Below are 19,621 nucleotides of genomic sequence, written 5' to 3'. Positions count from 1 at the left end.
TCCTCAGCAACTCCGTAAGTTGGGTGAGGGTACCTTACAAGGGAGGATCCTTGATAAGGATATCCTGAGTCCTAGTTTGGACTCGAAGGGGGACCTTGGATTGACTCGATCACTTAGTGGATCGAGGAACCAAGTAAACTTGGTGCCTTAGAGAAAGGAGGTGAGAGTTAAAACAAGGAATCATTAAAAGGTATTTAGATAATATAAAATCAGAAAAGCTAATTTACCCCCCCTCTTAGCTTCCAACAACTATTAATCCACCAATTTTGTACCATTTGACTGATCTATAATCAAAATATTTTCCCACAAACCCTACTCATTATCCCTAGATTCTAAACATAAAATTTAAGAAAAGTTTTTTCATTGCACTTTGTCCTGTATCATTATAAGAACTTTCCAAAATTTTTTCTAAATCAGAATTTCTCTGAGTGATTTAACCAATGCCGATCCCCTTGACCTGGTACTGTTTACGAAAAGTCTGCTTTTGCCACAACCAACTTCTAATGCTGACCACCCAAAAAGTACCTTTTGATCTTTAGATAGATTTGACGCATGTCAAAATTATGTGGTTAATACCATGTTATGTTTTATATCTAAAGTCATATCAAATGTATGAAATTTAGGGTGCAATTTTCAAATTGTCATGTCAGCAGCTCAAGAACCTGATACCCCTAGATCTATCATGAAGGGCATACCTTCTAATGATTTCAGGCTTGAATTGAATAGTATAGATTTCACATTGAAATATGAATGTGTCGGTCAGCATCTAGACCTAACATATAATCATTCAATCTGATTGAAGAGAAGAGCAAAGGCGTCAAATGCTCGATATGGTGTGGACATGGTGAGAGGCAACTTTTTATTCCTTTGAAGATTTTCAATGGCATGAATCATCTATCATATGCATTCACAATAATTTTCTTTGGGACAAAATTAGACTTATAAGGTAAAACTAGACTAGAATAGGAGGGCCGTGGATATAGAGAAGTATTGTGTGGTGTTGGGTTCTACTAGCCTTGATTTGGATGAAAACTTGGGACGATTAGAAGTGGAAGCCTTTGAACAAAATTGAGACAACATCATTAAATCAATGAATCAAATTACATGTGCACAAGTTGAGTTTCTCATATGTGAAACCTCTTGACGTATCTACGTGGTCCATGGCATGTTGAATCTCCTCCCTCACTATGAAGAGCTCTGTCCACACTCCATCGTTGTTCTTATGTCGTCCCAATTGCATTGGGAATGGAGAGGAGATAATGGGAGAAGGGAAGATGGAGGAGAGTCATGAATACTTTTGGCCTGGGAGAATTTCATTCAGGGCCTTTCCCTATATATACTAAGTGGGTACTTTTCATCAAAACCTTACACTTTACGTATATCTTTCGAGGTCTGAAGACTATTTGCATGTGACCCTTTATTGGCCTTTCAAATTAATTAAATATAGATTTGTTTATGTCCTATTGATTTAACCCAACTGCTAGGCTGAGTCTCTAGGCCCTACGTTGCTAAGCTACACATTGTGATCTAGAAGATAAAAATGAGTGTGTATCGACTCACTCATAGATCCAATTTGTCATTGGTTATTGTGTACTTATGGACCCTCATCCCCTTGAAACTCCAAGGGTGACTTTGGGTATGGTCAATTGTGAAACCCTAATTGGTCATCTGACTTAGTACTGTTTGTAAATCATCCAAGAACTGTTATCTAATATTTCACTACCCTAGCCAAGGACTTCATCACATCATCTTCTTTGAGATGTTACCACTTCTCCAGAAGGTAGATGATCCTATATTGACCACTCGACCATCTTCATAAACTTCTTGATGCACCCAAACTAAGACTGTTTAGAATCCCATGATGGGGAGCTTGTATGTCATAGACATAGTAAATTGTAAATCCCATAAGCTAGCTTTGGTGTCTCAAGTATGAGGACCACTTACACGATTGTAATGTGAAACAACCAAATCAATTCAGTGACCTATTTCCACTAAAGAGCACCCACTATATATCCTATCCCCAAACTAATGGCTATGGGACGTGCCATACTCATCATATGATTGAGACTATATACTGTTATTCTATGCCGATACTTTGATGTCCTTCTCGAGTATCCTTTGAATAGTAATATTTAAATATTTGAGATATCCTTATTATGATCTTCCTTATCCTGATCATGGATTCATGGATTTCATTATATGAATCACATGTATATTATAATGAATACATTATAGGTATGAGCATAGAATGAGGTATGAAATGTTTGATTGGTTGCTGGACGCATATTTTCTATCATGAGGAAGACATGAAAATTTTGGTGTGTACCTGATGAAAATGAAAAAGGATGGATTTAGAGATACCGGTAGACATACACATATAAATTCAAATAAAATTGATAGTATCAATTGGGGGAAAGGTAGAAAGATGATAAATGATATGTTTGTGGTTAATCCTAATGTATGGAAAGCTGGAATGACTGTGACTGGGAATGAAAAGGGTGCATATATCTAAACTTGTATAATCACTAAGTGGTGAGAGTATGATGACTATTAAAAGTTGAATTCTGCAATAGAGAATATTCAATTTCCTTTTCCTCTTCATGAACAAGATATTAAAGTGGTTGGTTTGATAAAAATTGCTTCTGTTTTTGTGAAAAGTTTGGGTTCGATAAAATTATTACCTCCAATTTTGTGACACTTAAATTTTGATGAATTTCATTCAATAGGCATGAGTGCCAACTTATTTTGATTATGTGGTGAATTCTTAGAGGACTAAGCAAAGACTACTTTTCCGTTGAGATAAATCACAGTTCATGGTGTTGGGTTCTAGAGGCCTTGACATGGATGAATAAATGAAAACGATTCATAGCGGAAGACTTGAACGAATCGAACAACATCAACAAAAACATTAAACGAAGTACCTTTCCACAGATCGCATTCGTAATTTCTTGGATCCCGGAGTGAGATGAGTCGAGCTGCTCACGTGTGCAGCCTCTAGACATATCCACACAATCCTTGACACGTTGAATCTCCTCCTTCTCCTTGACGAGCCCCGTTCTACCTCCAACATCGTCGTTACGCCATTCCGATCGCATCGGGCATGGAGAGAGGGTATGGGGAGAGTGGAGAAGAAGGGGAAGGCCCCTGAAAAATTCTGGCCTGGGTGAATTTCGTTCAGGGTAGTTTTCATAAAACCCCCAAAACTTAAGTATATCTTCCGACGTCCAAAATACCATTTGCGTGTGACCCTCTAGGCCCATGTATCAGTCTAGTTAACGAGTCCAGCGGCCCAATAACCTTTATTGGCCTTCATAATTAATTAACTATTTCAACATATAGATCAATTAATGTCGGATCAATTTATCATCATCGATAGGTCGAGTCTGCGACACGTCGGGTGCCAAGCTACACCTCGTGTCCTAGAAGATACAAAGGAGTGTGTATTGACTCACTCATGGAACCTGTTCATCATCAGTTACCGTGTATGTATAATCCCTCATCCACTTAATGCTCCTTGGACGACTTAGGGTATGGTCAACTGTCAAACCCTAATTGGTCATCCGAGTTAGTATTGACACATTCGGAAATCATTAGGGAACTCTTCTCTGATATACCGAGGGTGGACGATCCCATCTTGACCACTCATCGCCTTCATGAACTTCTTGATGCACTCGAACTAAGACCGTTTAGAACCCCATGATTAGAGAGTTGTTGGCCATAATCAAAGTACAACCATTCATCCACAAGATGTCTTTGGTGTCTCGGGTCTAAGGACCACTTACACAAGTGTGACGTGAATCAACCTGATTAATAGTTAGGTATAATACCATTCAGGGATTCGTACGGATTAATTCATTGAACTCTTTCTGCTAAAGAGCACCCACTATCTATCCTTAGTGTCTCCACACTAATGGCTACGGGACCGGCCATACTCATCATATGAGTGAGGCTAGATAGTGATATTCGATCCGGATACTTTGGTGTCCTTCTCACATATCCTTTGAATAGGAATGTTTAGAACACATGCTTAAAGACTAGCGATCTCCATATTATGATCTCATCATAATTCACTAAGTCCGATCATGTATTCATGGACCTCATCATACGCAGCACACGTGCACTATAATGAATATGTTTTATTAATGAACATGGAATGAGATGTGGAATGTTTGATTGGCTTGCCGACCACATATATTTATCCCATGGTTGGGGATCGAATATACTCGGACTCCTAGTATCCATTGAAGGCTTTGAAGCCAAAATTTAGCTTATTCAGGACCTCCCTTTATCAAACAACAAAGGCTTTGTGTGCCAACTATACATTTTCGTTGGCACATTGGATCTGATTTATTATATTAAAATAACTTATTCAGAGAGGGGAGTCCTACTTATAAAATATCTTCTCCCACGTCCCTTACAGCTTTTGGCCTTCTCATTCTGAATCATATTTATAATTTTGAGAATCATTTCCCTTCTGATTACACATATAGTTTGCATATACTAATAAGAGTTATTAAGGTTAGTCATGAACACTATTTTTACCAAAATACTTTAAGCCAAAAACTAAATAAAAAGCTAAAACTGAGTTCACCATATAAATGGAGAGTAACAACATCTGGGCACTATCACTAAGCATATGTAAATCCATATTACCAATTGAAATAAATCCAATGAATTGGAATCTCATAAAAGTAAAAAATGGAATAAAATTATTTAGAATAAACTGCTCATACCTTGTATTGTTTTACATTATTTATGTGATTCCATCTTACAAGTGTATATGATTTCAAATATTATACAAATTTTGAGCTAATCATTGCAAAACCAAAAGTATATTCAAACAATTCTCTAGCACCGTAGACTACAAAACTGTTAGCTAATGCTTTTGTTTTGTCTTATGCACTTTCAATTAACGCATTGGGTACTCTCATTCGTAGGGGACTGTTGAGAAAACATGAGGAGAAATACTCATCAATAGAACCACAATCATGACTATCATATCAATCGTAGAAGTAATCACTATCAGACCTATCATACTAATTTTTATAAACCACATATGGATTTTAATTTTGCTTATCAAAAAGTTTTTCCCCCTGCTAGAACCAATAATGGTTAATGTTGGACGTAATCTCATGGGCCCTTTTCTATTGATTAATATCACTAAAGCTCAAACCACCATTCCGATCCTAATTAAAAAATATGATATTGAGTTTACTTAGCATGATGGAAGAATATTATCTCTAACACAAGGTGAAGTTGTTTTGTGTCGCCATCAATATCCATCAACCAGATGTGCAGTAATTCTCTCTCTCTCCATTCTTTCTTTCTCCTCTCTCCTTCCTCTGTCTCATCTATTTCCTCACTATGTCTCTCTCTCCTTCCTCTCTCTCCTCTATTTCCTCTCAATGTCTCTCTATCTCCCTTCTCTCTTGTCCTTCTCCCTCCTCAATTTCCTCTCAATGCCTCTCTCTCCCTTCTCTCTTTTCCCTCTCTCCTTCTGCTCCCCTCTCTCTCTCTCTCTCTCTCTCCCTTCTCTCTTTTCCCTATCTCCTCTATTTCCTGTCCATGTCCCTCTCTGCCTCTCTCTTTCTTCTCTCTCTTCCATATTTTCTTCCTCTCTATCCTCTATTTCCTCTCTATGTCTCTCTCTCTCCCTTCTTTTTTTCCCTCTCTCCTTCCTCTCTCTCCTCTATTTCCTCTCTATGTGTCTCTCTCTGCCTCTCTCTCCCCTCTTTCCTTCCTCTCTCTCCTCTATTTCCTCACGATGTCTCTCTCTCCCTCTCTCCCCTTCTTTCTTTTCCATCTCTCCTTCCTCTCTCTCCTCTATTTCCTCTCTATGTCCCTCTCTCTCCCTTCTCTTTTTTCCCTCTCTCCTTACTCTCTCTCCTTTATTTCCTCTCTATGTCTCTCTCTCTCCGCCTCTCTCCCTTCTCTCGTTTCCCTCTCCTCTATTTCCTTTCTATGTCCTCCTTCCCTCCTCTCTTTTCACTCTCATCTCTATCTTCTCTCTTTTCTCTCTGTCCTTCCCTCCTCTTTCCTCCCTCTTGCTCTCCTCTCTTTCCTATCTCCGTTATCCTTCTCTCCTCTCTTTTCCCTCTCATCTCTCTTTTGTCTCTCTGTCCTTCTCTCCTCTTTCCTCCCTCTTGCTCTCTTCTCTTTCCTATCTCCGTTATCCTTCCCTCCTCTCTCCTCCCTCTCGCTCTCCTCTCTTTCCACTCTCCCTCATCCTTCCTTCCACTCTCCTCCCTCTCGCTCTCCTCTCTTTCATCTCTCCATCATTATTCCTTCCTCTCTCCTCCCTCTCTCTCTCGTCTCTGTGTCATCCTTCTGTCTTCTCTCCTCCCTCTATCCTCCTATCGCTCTCCTTTCTTTCCTCTCTCCATCATCCTTCCCTCCTCTCTCCTCCCTCTCGCTCTCCTTTATTTCCTCTCTCTGTCCTCCTTCCCTTATCTCTCCCTTCTTGCTTTCTCTCCTCTCTTACCCCTCTCTTTCCTTTCTAAACGCTCTCATCTCCGACTCCTTTGTTTCCTCTATCTCCTCTCTCAGGGACCTTCCCCTTCTTCTCCCTTCTCTCTATACCTCCTCTCCACTCCCGATGCGATTAGAACGGTATAACGACGACTACAGAGGGTGAACAGAGCTCGTCAAGGTGAAGGAGGAGATTCAATGTGCCATGGACTGGGTGGATACATCTAGAGGCTGCACACATGAGCAGCTAGGCTTGTCTCACTTGAGGATCCAAGCAATGATGGATGCAATCCGTGCACATGTGCTTTGTTTCATGTTTTGGGTGATGTCATTATGATTACATTATAGGTCTTCCGGTGCATGGAATCCTTATGTTCATCCAGATTAAATCCTCTAGAACCCAACACTCTCTCCTATATTTCTTCTCTCTCCTTCTCATCTCTCTACTCTATTTCTTCTCTATCTCTCTCTCATCTCTCTCATCTCTCTCATCTCTCTACTCTATTTCTTCTCTATCTCTCTCTCTCATCTCTCTACTCTATTTCTTCTCTCTCATCTCTCTACTCTATTTCTTCTCTCTCATCTCTCTACTCTATTTCTTCTCTATCTCTCTCTCTCATCTCTCTACTATATTTCTTCTCTATCTCTCTTTCAACTCCCTTCTCTATTTCTTCTCTCTCATCTCTCTACTCTATTTCTTCCCTCTCATCTCTCTCAACTCCCTCCTCTATTTCTTCCCTCTCATCTCTCTCAACTCCCTCCTCTATTTCTTCTCTCTCCTCGCTTTCCCTTCTCTCTCGCCCCCTCTCAACCAGACAGAAATTTCAATTGAGCGAGGGTTGCCCGCGCAGTAAAGAAGCAAGCACCCAAACGAACACCGCTTCCCCTGCACCCCAACACCCCCAAAGTTAACACCACACTCCTCCCCACCATCTCAACGCCTTATAAATACCGCAGCAGCCCCCTACAAAGCCAAAAAAAAAAAAAGAACGAAAAACTCCAACACCCTTTCCATGGCGGAAGAGCTCGACGGCTCGCCGGGCCTTGTCTCGCTTCGCCGGACGACAACCGACGACGACGAAGCGCTGACGCCCGCGCCGAGGAAGCCCCGCGGCCGGCCGCCCGGCTCGAAGAACAAGCCCAAACCGCCGGTCGTGGTCACGCGCGAGAGCGAGTCCGCCATGCGCCCCGTCGTGCTCGAGCTCGCCGCCGGCTCCGACGTCGTCGACTGCATCTCCGCCTTCGCCCGCCACCGCAACGTCGGCGTTTCCGTCATCAGCGGCGCCGGCGCCGTCTCCAACGTCACCCTCCGTCGTCCCTCTTCGTCCTCTCTCCCCCTCCTCGGCCGCTTCGACTTGCTCTCTCTCTCCGGCACTCTCCTCCCCTCCACTCTTTCTTCTTCTTCTTCTTCTTCCTCGCCGCCGTTTACGGTCTCTCTCGCTGGGCCACAGGGGCAAGTTATCGGAGGGGCCTTGGCTGGGGGATTGGTGGCCGCTGGGCCTGTACTGCTGTTCGTTGCCACCTTTGCCAGCCCGGAATATCAGAAACTGCCCGTTTCCGGGGAGGAGGAGGAAGAGGAGGAAGTTAGGGCACACGTGGCAGGTTCTGGGGAGAAGCCCCCATTCAAGGAGGAAGTTTTGCCCTGGCCTGGGCCTGCCATTCCTCACCCTCACCAGCATTTCTGAATTCTGAGAGAGGGAGTGAAGAGTTTTGTTGGAGAGGAGAAAGTGGAGTTGTTCTCTGATGTGAGCTTGATTGTTTCCTCTTCCTGCCAGGTGATGGGTGGTGTAGTATAAAATGAATTTATGTTCTTTGTTAGTCCTTGGGAAGAGGAGATTACATGGAGATTGTGATTGGTTTTCTTTTTTTTTTCGCAACAAAACTGATAAAGGGAGTGTGTGTGCCATGCGAAAAAGAGAGCTATTAACGCACAGCATTATCAGCTCTCAGATAACTTTAATCTAGAAAAATACATATGATTAATATGAAAACTGCATTTTAAGGAAATTAAAAACTTAAGCAGATTAGCTGATTTGCATCTCCAGTGGTACTGTTGGACTGTTATACTGCGATGGTGGCTTTATCCATCATCCTTACCTCTCTCTCTCTCTTTCTCTCTCCCTCTATCTATCTCTCGTTCTCTTTGTCGATCTCTCATTCTTTCTATCCCTCTCTCTCTATCGATCTCTCTTTCTCTATTTCTCTCTTCCTATCGATCTCTCGTTCTCACTATCGATCTCTCTTTTTCTATTTCTCTCTCTATCTATCCCACTTTCTCTATCTATCTATCTATCTCACTGTCCCTTCTGCGTATTTCAGAAAGCCCCTAAATTTCTTCACATTTTTGGACAGTTCAACATCTTCCACATGTTTTTGTTATTTTTTGCGATGAGGGAGAGAGAGAGAGTGGGAGAGAGAGAGACAAAGAATGGGAGAGAGAGAGACACACACACAGAGTGGGAGAGAGAGAGAGAGTGGGAGAGAGAAAGAGAGAGAACGAGAGTCTTACAGTTTGACAAGTGTTGCCCTTCAAATCTATTGGCATTACTCTATCTACTGTTCCAATAGCTCTCTTTTTCGCATGGGCTAACGTGTCTTGTTCAACAGTTCAACGTTGGACGTGGACAGCTGCGAGCTTCTTGCTCTAGATCCCCCAAGTGTAGTAAAAGACGGCGCCCAGGCCTTCCTTCTCGGTCTAATCCTCCGACTGTTGTCACAGTGTAGGCCTGACTCTTTCTTCTGTCAGTCGACGACTTCAGCCGCTAAGGATCTACAACAAGATACAAATATTGAGGAAGAGAAAGAAGAATTGATTGCGGGCGTTGACGAAAAGTGTCCAGTCTGGGTTTCTCGCAGTAGCTCAAGTGCTATTAAAGATAGAGTAGAACGGAGCGGAACGGCGTGTCGATAAGCATCCGTCTCAGAGTCTGCTGTTTCTTTCCGTATCTGTCTGAGGGTTGGACGGGATGGGTCTTTCGTTCAGTCACCCGTTCGTCGTTCCTTCACGAACCCTAGAAACGTAGAGAAAGACAAAGACCTCGAGATAGAAAGAGGTCGGAAGATAGAAAGACAAACACGGCGGGGATATAAAGGGGAACAGTGATTTCTATCTGGCCACGGCAACCCTTCTGATCTCTGTCCACTTCTTCTAGATCTTTCTTTCTCTTTTCATTTTTCTCTCGCCTTTCTACCTTGCCTTTTTATTTATCTCTCTCTTTCTCTCTCATTCTCTCCCTCGCTCTCACTCTCTCTCTCTCTCTCACAGTCTCACTCACTCACTCTCACTCTCTCTTTATCTCTCTCTCTCACTCTCTCTTTAGCTCTCTCACTCAGTCACTCACTCACTCTCACCTCTCTTAATCTCTATCACTCTCTCTCTCTCTCTCTCACTCTCTCTCACCTCTCTTTATCTCTATCACTCACTCTCTCTCACTCTCTTTATCTCTCTTACTCACTCTCTCTCACACTCTTTATATCTCTCACTCACTCTCTCTTTATCTCTCTCACTCACTCTCTCCATATCTCTCTCACTCATTCCCACTCTCTTTTTATCTCTCTCACTCACTCTCACTCTCTTTTTATCTCTCTCACTCACTCTCACCCTCTTATTATCTCTCCCACTCACTCTCTCTCACTCACTCTCACTCTCTTTTTATCTCTATCACTCACTCTCACTCTCTCTTTATCTCTCTCACTCACTCTCACTCTCTCTTTATCTCTCACTCACTCTCACTCTCTCTTTATCTCTCTCACTCACTCTCACTCTCTCTTTATCTCTCACTCACTCTCACTCTCTCTTTATCTCTCTCACTCACTCTCACTCCCTTTTTATCTATCTCACTCACTCTCTCTTTATCTCTCACTCTTGCTTTCTCTCTCACTCACTCACTCTCTCTCTCTCTCTATTCCCTCATCTTTCTCTCTTCCCTCCTCTCTCCCCCCTTTCTCTCCCTCTCTCTCTATCTCTCTCCCTCTGGCTCTCTCTCACTCTCTCTTCCCCCTCTCTCTCACTGGCTCTCTTCCTTTCTCTCCCTCTCTCCCCCTTTCTCTCCCTCTCTCTCACTGGCCCTCTTCCTTTCTCTCCCTCTCTCCCCCCCTCTCTCTCTCTCACTCTCTCTCTCTCCCTCTATCTCTCTCTCTCTCTCTCTTATGCGGCGACAGTCACCCGCGGAGGTTGACCAACGTAAGCAACCTCAACTTGCATTTCACATCATGCACTCTTTTTCTGTAAGATGTTAGTGCAAAACAAAATAATGAAATGAAGTGACTGCTTCCTTAGAAACCTTTCGCTTAACCGCATGAGCTGATATTTCTCCATCATATATAATGACATGAGCTAGAAAAAATGTTGAAGAACCTGGTATTTCTCCTGTTCGTTTAACCCAAATCCTGGTTCCTAGCTACTTGATGAAAAAACGACCTCTTTCGAAACGAATTCTAGTGATGGCAGAAGGCTGTTCCTTGCGTAATCTGAGGCCGTTAAAAGTTTATGAATGCCCCATACTCTGTGTTTATCCAAAGAAATATTTCTAGTCCTAGTACAGAATCTTTCCACAAATGACGACTGCTTTAATCAGAAGTATCTCTTTCCGATACCATTGTGTTCCTCAATTGACGTGATGAAGACCATCTATCTCTGATTTAGTGTGTTAACTAGTCTCATCCACTTAATATATACCTGCAGTTGTCTTGCCTTTAACTAAATCGATGGATAGATGTAAAGTATGAAGGAAAAAGAGAAAGCAGGAGAGAGAGAGAGAGGAGAGAACGAGAGCAACTTTGTTATATGGGAGCTCCAGCAAGGAGGCGTAGAAGATCCCGTGGGGAGTCCAGAACGGTCGTTGCAGTACACAAAATTATTCTGGTCTGGCCTAACGCGATATCTCACTCTCACTATGTTCCGTTGTACCTATGCCCTGAGGAAGCAAATTGAATATGATGTTGGACAATATGAACCCTTGTCCATCCCCATAAAGCATTGGGATGACATTGACATGGATTTCACCATGGGCCTTCATCCAGCAGCCAATAAATATGATACCATCTTCGTGGTTGTCTACTAATTCTAAAAAATGCACATTTTATCCCATGCCAAAAAATGATATACTCTTCTCACTGAGATGGTAAAACATATAATTTGGAATCAACCCAAAAAATCTTGTATTCAGATGAGTATAGACTCTTGATGTGGGTCAAGCAAGAAATCCGAGCAAATATTAAGTAACATCAAGTAATATTAATAAACTATTATGTGACGGTGATCTGAACGGGCTTGATCCTAAAGAACGGGCTTGAATCCAAAAGTTAGGGATTGAGCAATGACAAATAAGGGAATGACTCTGATATCCCTAATTTAATGAAAGTAGGAGGTTCAAGAACAATTACTTAAAGTGTAAAACAAAAGACCTATAAGATCACACAAACACTCAGAGAAAATCAATAATTATCGTTAACCAACATGTCTCTTAAAATTAAGGTAACACAAAGTACCTCGGAAAAGGGAGCCAATAGCTTGATTATTCTGATGTTGAATGGCCTTTATTGATGTTGATCTCCAGCTCCACAAAAGGGTTTAAAAGAAAAAAAGGGATGGAATAATATGGATAAGTTGGAATCAAAAGAATCAGGTTGATGAGAGAAGATGATTATGTGTAGCATGGAAAGGGTGGAAGAGAAGGGATGAATATGAGTTGACAAAATAAATGGGTTATGTCGAAAGTGGGGATGAAGAGTATGATAACTAACATTATCTAATTCCACTGATATGATGAATATGGCCAATCCTATCGCCATTATGTGGAAATACTAGGGATAGATAGTCGGTGCTCCTGAGGGAAGCAGCTCACTGAATTGATCCATATGAATACCTAAATGTTATTATATCTCAAGATCAATCAAATTGATTCATGGCATAGCAGTATAAGTGGCATATAGACCTGACACACCAAAGACATCTTAATTACGACTTACAAATTCTTATTCATGGAATTACAAATCATCTTATTTTGGGTGTAGTGAGAAGTTCACAAAGATAGTTGAGTGGTCAAGATGGGATAGTACACCCTCTATAGATGTGATAACGTCCTTGGCTAGGTAGTGAAATAAGGGAGAATTAGTTCTCCAATCATTTCCCAAATGCATCAGTAATAACTGAGATGACCGACTAGGGTTTGATGGTTAACCATACCCTAAGTCAAGGGGATAATAAATCATACATACTTGGGTAACTGATGAAAATAATATTCCATGAGCGAGTTATCATACTCCATTGTATCTTCAAGGGCACATGGTGCGGCTCGACATCCCACGTGCAAGTGACTTAACCGATCGATTTGGTTTAATTGATCCTTGATTAATCAAACTACAAGTGATATTTTTTACTAATGAGGTCATCCCACTAAAGCTTATTTGGCCAATGAAGTTATTAACTCGGTGGATACATGGGTATCAAGGGTCACACGCCCAAGGTTTCTAGATGTTGGTGGTTATACTTTAAGTTTGGGGGCTTTTATTATTGCCTTTACCACCAGGATGTTACTCTTCTCCAAATAAACCATTTCTTGCAATAAATATATAAAAGGTGTTCTTACAAACAAACTCGTGGCCCTTTTAAAGGAAAGAAAATATACAATTAATAAAACCAATGAAACATCAATAGTTAAAAGAGAGTGACAGAAAGAAAACATGGGAGCAATGGTAAATGTGGAAAAGGTCAGGAAGATCTTGGATGAGAGAGTGAAAGAGCAGAGAGAAAAAGAGAGAATAGGTAGAAGAGAAAAGTCAAAGAAAGTGGTTGAGTGAGTAGAGCTTAAAAAAGTAGGAAAGGGAAAACAAAAGAGAGAGAGAGAGAGGATGAGGGAGTAGAGAAGTAAAATGTTTAAGTATTTCCCATCACCTCCATTTCATAAGATTTTCATATTTCAAGTAAGTTTGTGTATTTTATATTTAAACTGACAGACCCCTCGTGTAGTAGCTAATTTTGTACTGAAGTGTTCATCTCCATGATACAAATTAACCGAACCTTTTAACATGATTTGTTTTTTTTTCCTTTTTTATTTTTTTAAATTTACCATAAAACATTATCAAAGAAGGAAATTAAATTACTCCTCACACAGAAAGGTCTGTGTCACACCTGAGAACATAAATAAATTATAATTTAGGGAGCCCTGCCCATTGTTTGATTCTACATGAGTCAGAAAGTATGGGGCCAGGCCACTTTTTGGGTCTTTAACTTTATCACCTCTTTCATAACCTTACCTCAATTGAAGAAGAAGCAGATGGAGCAAAGCTTTGGCCATTCTACTCTTCTCAAAATGAGAAATTTTCATGTGAAGATAAGTAGGGGCTTGTAGTTTTAATTGGTTGAAAGGTAACCCTCATCACAGTGATATTCTAAGTTCAAGTCCTACTAAGCCTACCATCCCTATAATGACAATTAGGGACAATATAGACTTTGGATTATATTTTACTTTGTGTGGTTGGAATTCATGCATAGGGTGAAGGGTAGACTTGGATGCAAAATCAGTAGACCATCATGTGTTCTCTTTAGCCATAGATCACATCCCTGCCTTTCAAATTGATAGTTAGGACTTATCTAATGGGTTGATTTCAATAATACCTTAATCTTGATTTGATAGAAACGGAGTTAGGACCACATGTCACATGGCACAATCCATGCCCCTTATTTTCATATCTTGGTGGCATTGAACATTCAGGGGGGCCTCCCAAAATAACATTAAATTTAATAGTTCAAATCGAACAACCAAAATGGCATCAACCAATAAGCACGAATCTGATAGAGTTGTTAATTGCAACAAGCTAGTTTTACTCGAATTGGGATTTGCCGGTTCATTCTGAGAGATTTTAAGGATGACCAAAATAATCTTTCCACTTTAGTGTTGATCAAGGGTCAAGATAATATCCACATTGTCATGGGAAGGAATGTGGATGACTCATTTAATGGTTTGACTACACGTCCCAACTCTATATGAATAATTGATTTTAAAAGCTAGCTAATTTTTTTATTTTCAATCAGGATTTATTTGGTGAACTTGATGTACTAGTTGTACTGTTGGTCCCCGTAGCTGTCACATTGGCCACATATTATTATTATTGTTATTATTATTATTATTATTGCACCAAAGCCATCAAATCAGTTAATAAAATAAGTTTATGATGGCATTGTGTCCTTCCATGTTACCTTACACCCACCACGATCTTCATCGTTGAATGCTGCATCAAGGGAATCCATGATATTAATGGAGTGGATTATGACAACAAGACATATAGGTTGGCCAAGACAATTTGGATGATTTGGCAGATATGACCTTGCCAAGTTAGCCCACTAAAGATGGTCAGCCTTATCTACCTGACCCAATGGATTGAGGTTAGGTTGATTTATGACACACAATAGACCAATACCAAGTTAATTCAGCCAACATGACCAAACCTGGCGGGTCAAGCAAATTGACCCGACCATAACTAGTTGAATTCAGCTGATGGACCTAGCCAAACTTGGTTGGGTTGAATAAGCCAACCAAACTAATCGAGTCAACCTCATTGGTCATGATATGGGTGAATAAATAGACCCAAATTATACAGTTAACTATGACCAATAGTGTTGATAGAGGTCTAGTAGAGATCTCCAATTAAGCTCAACCCAAATAGCGCACGTAGACTATGCACTTCAACTTCTCCTTCATCGGTAGAGTGAATTAGCCCAACTTAGTCCCTATCATCTCATGCTATTGACTTGATGAACCTGGAAGATGCCCTTTTTCTGCACTCACTAGTTACACATCTTATGCTAACCTATCTATCCATGGTGTTGGGCTTTGGGCTATACAATTCTTTTGTGCAATGATAGTTATGATTGATACCAAATAGATCAGTAGAACACAACACATAAAGTGTAGTTTCTGGTAAACTTCTTCTACCTTTGATTTTCTCCCTTTAGAGATTTTTCTGAAGTCATTCACGTGTTGGGCCTGTAGAAGTATCCACACAATCGAGGTGCTCCTGGATCTACACTTCTTCATCAGATCATTTTGATGCTCTTGTAGATCTTATTACCATCAAGACACTCTTGATATATGAATGTATAAAATGGGAAACAATAAGAGAAGGGGACACCCATCTGTCAGCTGTCCCTCTCGAAGTTAAACTTTACTTAAGATATTTCACAAAAATCCATTAAGTAAAACTATATCCACCAATGCACCTCTAGGCCCATGTATTATTCTAGTTAATAAATTTAGTGGACCAATACAATTATTAGCCAACTTTATATTAAATATATTAACATATTGATTAATTGACTAAGGATTGATTAAGATCATTAGATAGGTTCAGTTTCCAACATGTGGGGTGCCACGCTGCACTTTGTGCTCTAGAAGATAATGTAGTGTTTGAACTTTCTGATTAAAACTTTACTATCATATATGTATAATACTTCATCTGTGTGAGATGAAAAAATGACTTGGGGAATGCTTAATCATTAAAGCATAATCCATCATTAGGTTAGTACTTATGCATTATAGGGACCATTATAGAATGCCTCTCCAATATACTCACAACCTTACCATGGATTTAGCTGCACCATCTTCCTTGAGTCTATCTCATCTTATACTAAGGGCAAAAAAATCCTTTCTTGACAACTTAATCACCTGTGTGTGTTTCTTACTATATCCGAGCCAAAACTTGTTTGAATCCCATTGTTAGATCCTCGTAAGCCTTAGTCAACAAATAGTTGTATATCCATGACATGCCCTTAGTGTCTCAAATCAATGTATCGTGACATGAATCAACTTTATTGATGTTTAGACGTTCAAAGATTCATATGAATCAACTCAGAGAACTCTTTCTCCAAAGATAACCCACTCTCTATCCTTAGTGTATCCACACCAATGGTCATAGGATCTTCCACACTTATCGTATAAGTCACATCAGATATGTTATTTTATCTGAATAACTTGATGTCCATCTTGACTATCCATCAAATTTGAATATTTAGAATACATGTTTGAAAACTGGTGATTATTGTTTTATGATCTCATCACAATTCACTAGGCTATTCCAAGTATTCATAGAATTCACTAGAAACATCACTTGGGAATAATACATAGTAGATACTTCATTCAATTAACTTCAACAAAAACATGGTTGTATGATTGGCTTGACAGTCACATAATATTCATGACACAAACCCTTTGTCTAACAAAATCTTGCCTCATGATGTCTCATTACTTTTTTCATCAAAGTTATCTTTATGTTAGATGTGGTTAGAGGTTCACCCACAATCGAGACCTTGAATTCACACCTAACTAATGTCCTAGGGTCCTCGAGTTACAATAACTTTGAAATGACTCCTTACCACCACATTCCATGGATTACCTTAGCCCTCTCTATGCTTCAACAAGCTCCATGAGCAAATATATTAAATCTAGTAAGTTGACACATGTCTCATTGTCTAAATATGAGGTTTCACAAATGACAATGCCTTTTGACTATAACTTGGTAGGATATTTTGTCGCCAAATTTCTTCTAATCTATGGCATAGTAGATGTGCATGTAAACTCAACAAACTTTATGGGTCAAGTTGTCATAGAGTCTAACATCCAGTGAATCATATTTATCAGAATTTTTAAGAGGCTAAACTTATGTAGGCATATATCTGTCATACCTTGAAGATTACCAAAAAAATAATCTGCACTTATTATCGCAATCAGACATGTTTAGTAGCTTTTGAGACTACAAGTCACATTGTGTGATGGAGGACCATCCAGACGATCGACTCGTCACCAGCCACCTCGCAGAGTCTGAGCCAACATAAAGAACCCACACTTCCACTATCAGGTTTGAGAAGCGGCATCATCATCTGGCTTCGTGTCGAATATCTTTATGTAAATTTCTTTTTTTGTCGTCTTTGGATTGTGGGGAGGCCCCTCCTGCGTGAGTACTGGCCTCTCGCATGTGTTTTCATCTTAATTATGTTAGCTGCCATCTTTAGGGGGAGGAAATCCATGTTGGGCTTCTTCTCCCCCTAAAGAGTCCTTTTAAGGGGAAGCCAAATAGGCTTTCCCCTTAAAGGGGGCCCAATTGGGCACCTCACAACTGCCTCTCTCCCTCTATAAGTGGGGGAAGGGGTGGACATGGGAAAAGAGACTTGTCTTGTTGAAAATTCCAGATCTCATTTTGATTAGTGGTAGTTATTGTGTTGTGTTGAGGAGAAGGAAGGCTCTTCGTCATTTTCTTCATCAAGAGTTTCTTCTTCGATCGTGAAGAAGACTACGGACAAGTGGTCTTCATTTGTTTCTCATTCGTGTGAATTTCGGTGGTCAAGGATTTAATTCGACCCCCCTTATGCTCATGGAAATAGCTCCAAGAGGAGTAATCTGCGTTGAGTATTGTTCCTCTCCATGCCCCTCCATTTTGTTCAGTAATCGATCACCATTGACAACAATCGTTCCATGAAATATTGAAAGTTCTCTTACAATCACGTGGAAAGAAAGAGCATTGAATCTGGGGTCATCACGAGTGCTGAATAGTTGAATTGGCTCTCCATCAACCGTGATCCCAACAGTCTCCCAATCGACCATCATTTATTTCCCAACCGACCACCGATTTCCCAATCAACCGCTGATTCCCAATCGACAACAGGCCCTCCACTGATTTCCCAAATCAACCGTCACCGACCCAGCTAAATTGTTGCCCTTCCAGTCATTGCATTTCACACCCAGAATCTTTTTCGTGTTCCCTATTGTGAAGCCGTCGACGATTTCTCACAGTTATCTCCAGCATCTTGAAGCTCCATTACTAAGTTTGTCTATGCATTTCTCCTCATGACGTTCGACGAGAGGGACATATTATTTTGATTGTATCAGTGGCCCTCCAACGGTGTGGCACCCATGTTTCGTGAAAACTACCATCATAAGATCTCATCTGGCTTTTGTGGGATATTGCTCGAGCGATCATTCCTCGACTTATGAACTTTGCGTGTGATACATCTGTATCAACCACTGCGGTATTTCATTGCCACAATATTTTGCTTGCACACCATCGCGGTCGGCAATCCTCAAAGTTGATAGTCAAGCACTACATCGAAAATCATCTCTGTCCTCCTGTTGATCCCTACGAGTTGACCTTGTTTTGCCTATATGACTGGAGCCAAGTTGTTCAATGCTTCTTTGACCATTGCGCTGAACGTATATGGGTCTGATGTCAGGCCCCAAATCACAGGTCACTTTCTTCTCCCTTATTTTGCAGATTAATTATCTCTTTTAGTGCCGATCAACGGTTCTTTTGCCCCGAGTGAACTTAACTGTGTTAAACTTCGCCACCATTCACGTGTTAAGTAAATCTTCTTGACGGTGCTGGACTAATGTCACTCTCGGTGATAGTGCGGACGCTCATGGGTGGTGAACATCCCCTACATCGTCGTCCTCGATCCGAACAACCGGGTCATTGGGAGCTTGTCTGTGTCATAACCCGTCAAGTGCGATCCTACCGATTACATCTCGGATCGTCCGACGATCGTCATACTTCTCAATATTTGTTAAACTATACGCATCATTTCGCATGCTCATTTTGTGTTTGTGAATGATCTTTTGTTGTGTAACATGATCCGAACGAATCCGACCGTCGTGTTACATCATTATGTCCCTTTATAAATTAGGTCCCTAGGCATCTACCTACATCCCTCTCACAACTGATGTTCTCGAATCATGAGTGAAAAAAGTGTACAATTAATTCAACTACCCAAGGTATGTAAAAGTATTGGTCAACAAATATATTCAAATTCATGCATGCATTTTATCATTTTGAAGTTCATATGTTGTTTGGAACATGGAATTAGTATATATATTTCTTAATATGTGATCAATAAATTCCAGTTCATGCATCAATTCACATATTATATGAACTTTTCTATTTGCATCATGAGTAAAAATTATTGATTGTCAAAAAATAGAAAAAAAAAACAGTAGAGAAAATGTGTTGAACCCGCGAAGGAGCAGGCATGCTGCAACTTGATCCACAACCAGATTGCTAAAGGACACAATTGCAGCCAAAGCCACAACCCAGTTTGACTGTGAAGGGCTGTAACAACACCCACAGATGAACACAACAAGCACATGGGTGGAGGGTAATTATTATC

General features: G+C 40.6%; 1 pseudogene; it reads left to right on the top strand.

The window, feature by feature from the left end:
* Positions 1 to 7,455: 7,455 nt before the first annotated feature.
* LOC144716845 (AT-hook motif nuclear-localized protein 17 pseudogene) lies at positions 7,456 to 8,328 on the top strand (annotated as a pseudogene).
* Positions 8,329 to 19,621: the final 11,293 nt, after the last annotated feature.

This window comes from Wolffia australiana, chromosome 1, assembly GCF_029677425.1.
Source record: "Wolffia australiana isolate 7733 chromosome 1, ASM2967742v1".
Taxonomy (NCBI): domain Eukaryota; kingdom Viridiplantae; phylum Streptophyta; class Magnoliopsida; order Alismatales; family Araceae; genus Wolffia; species Wolffia australiana.
This window is presented reverse-complemented; position numbering and strand designations above follow the sequence as displayed.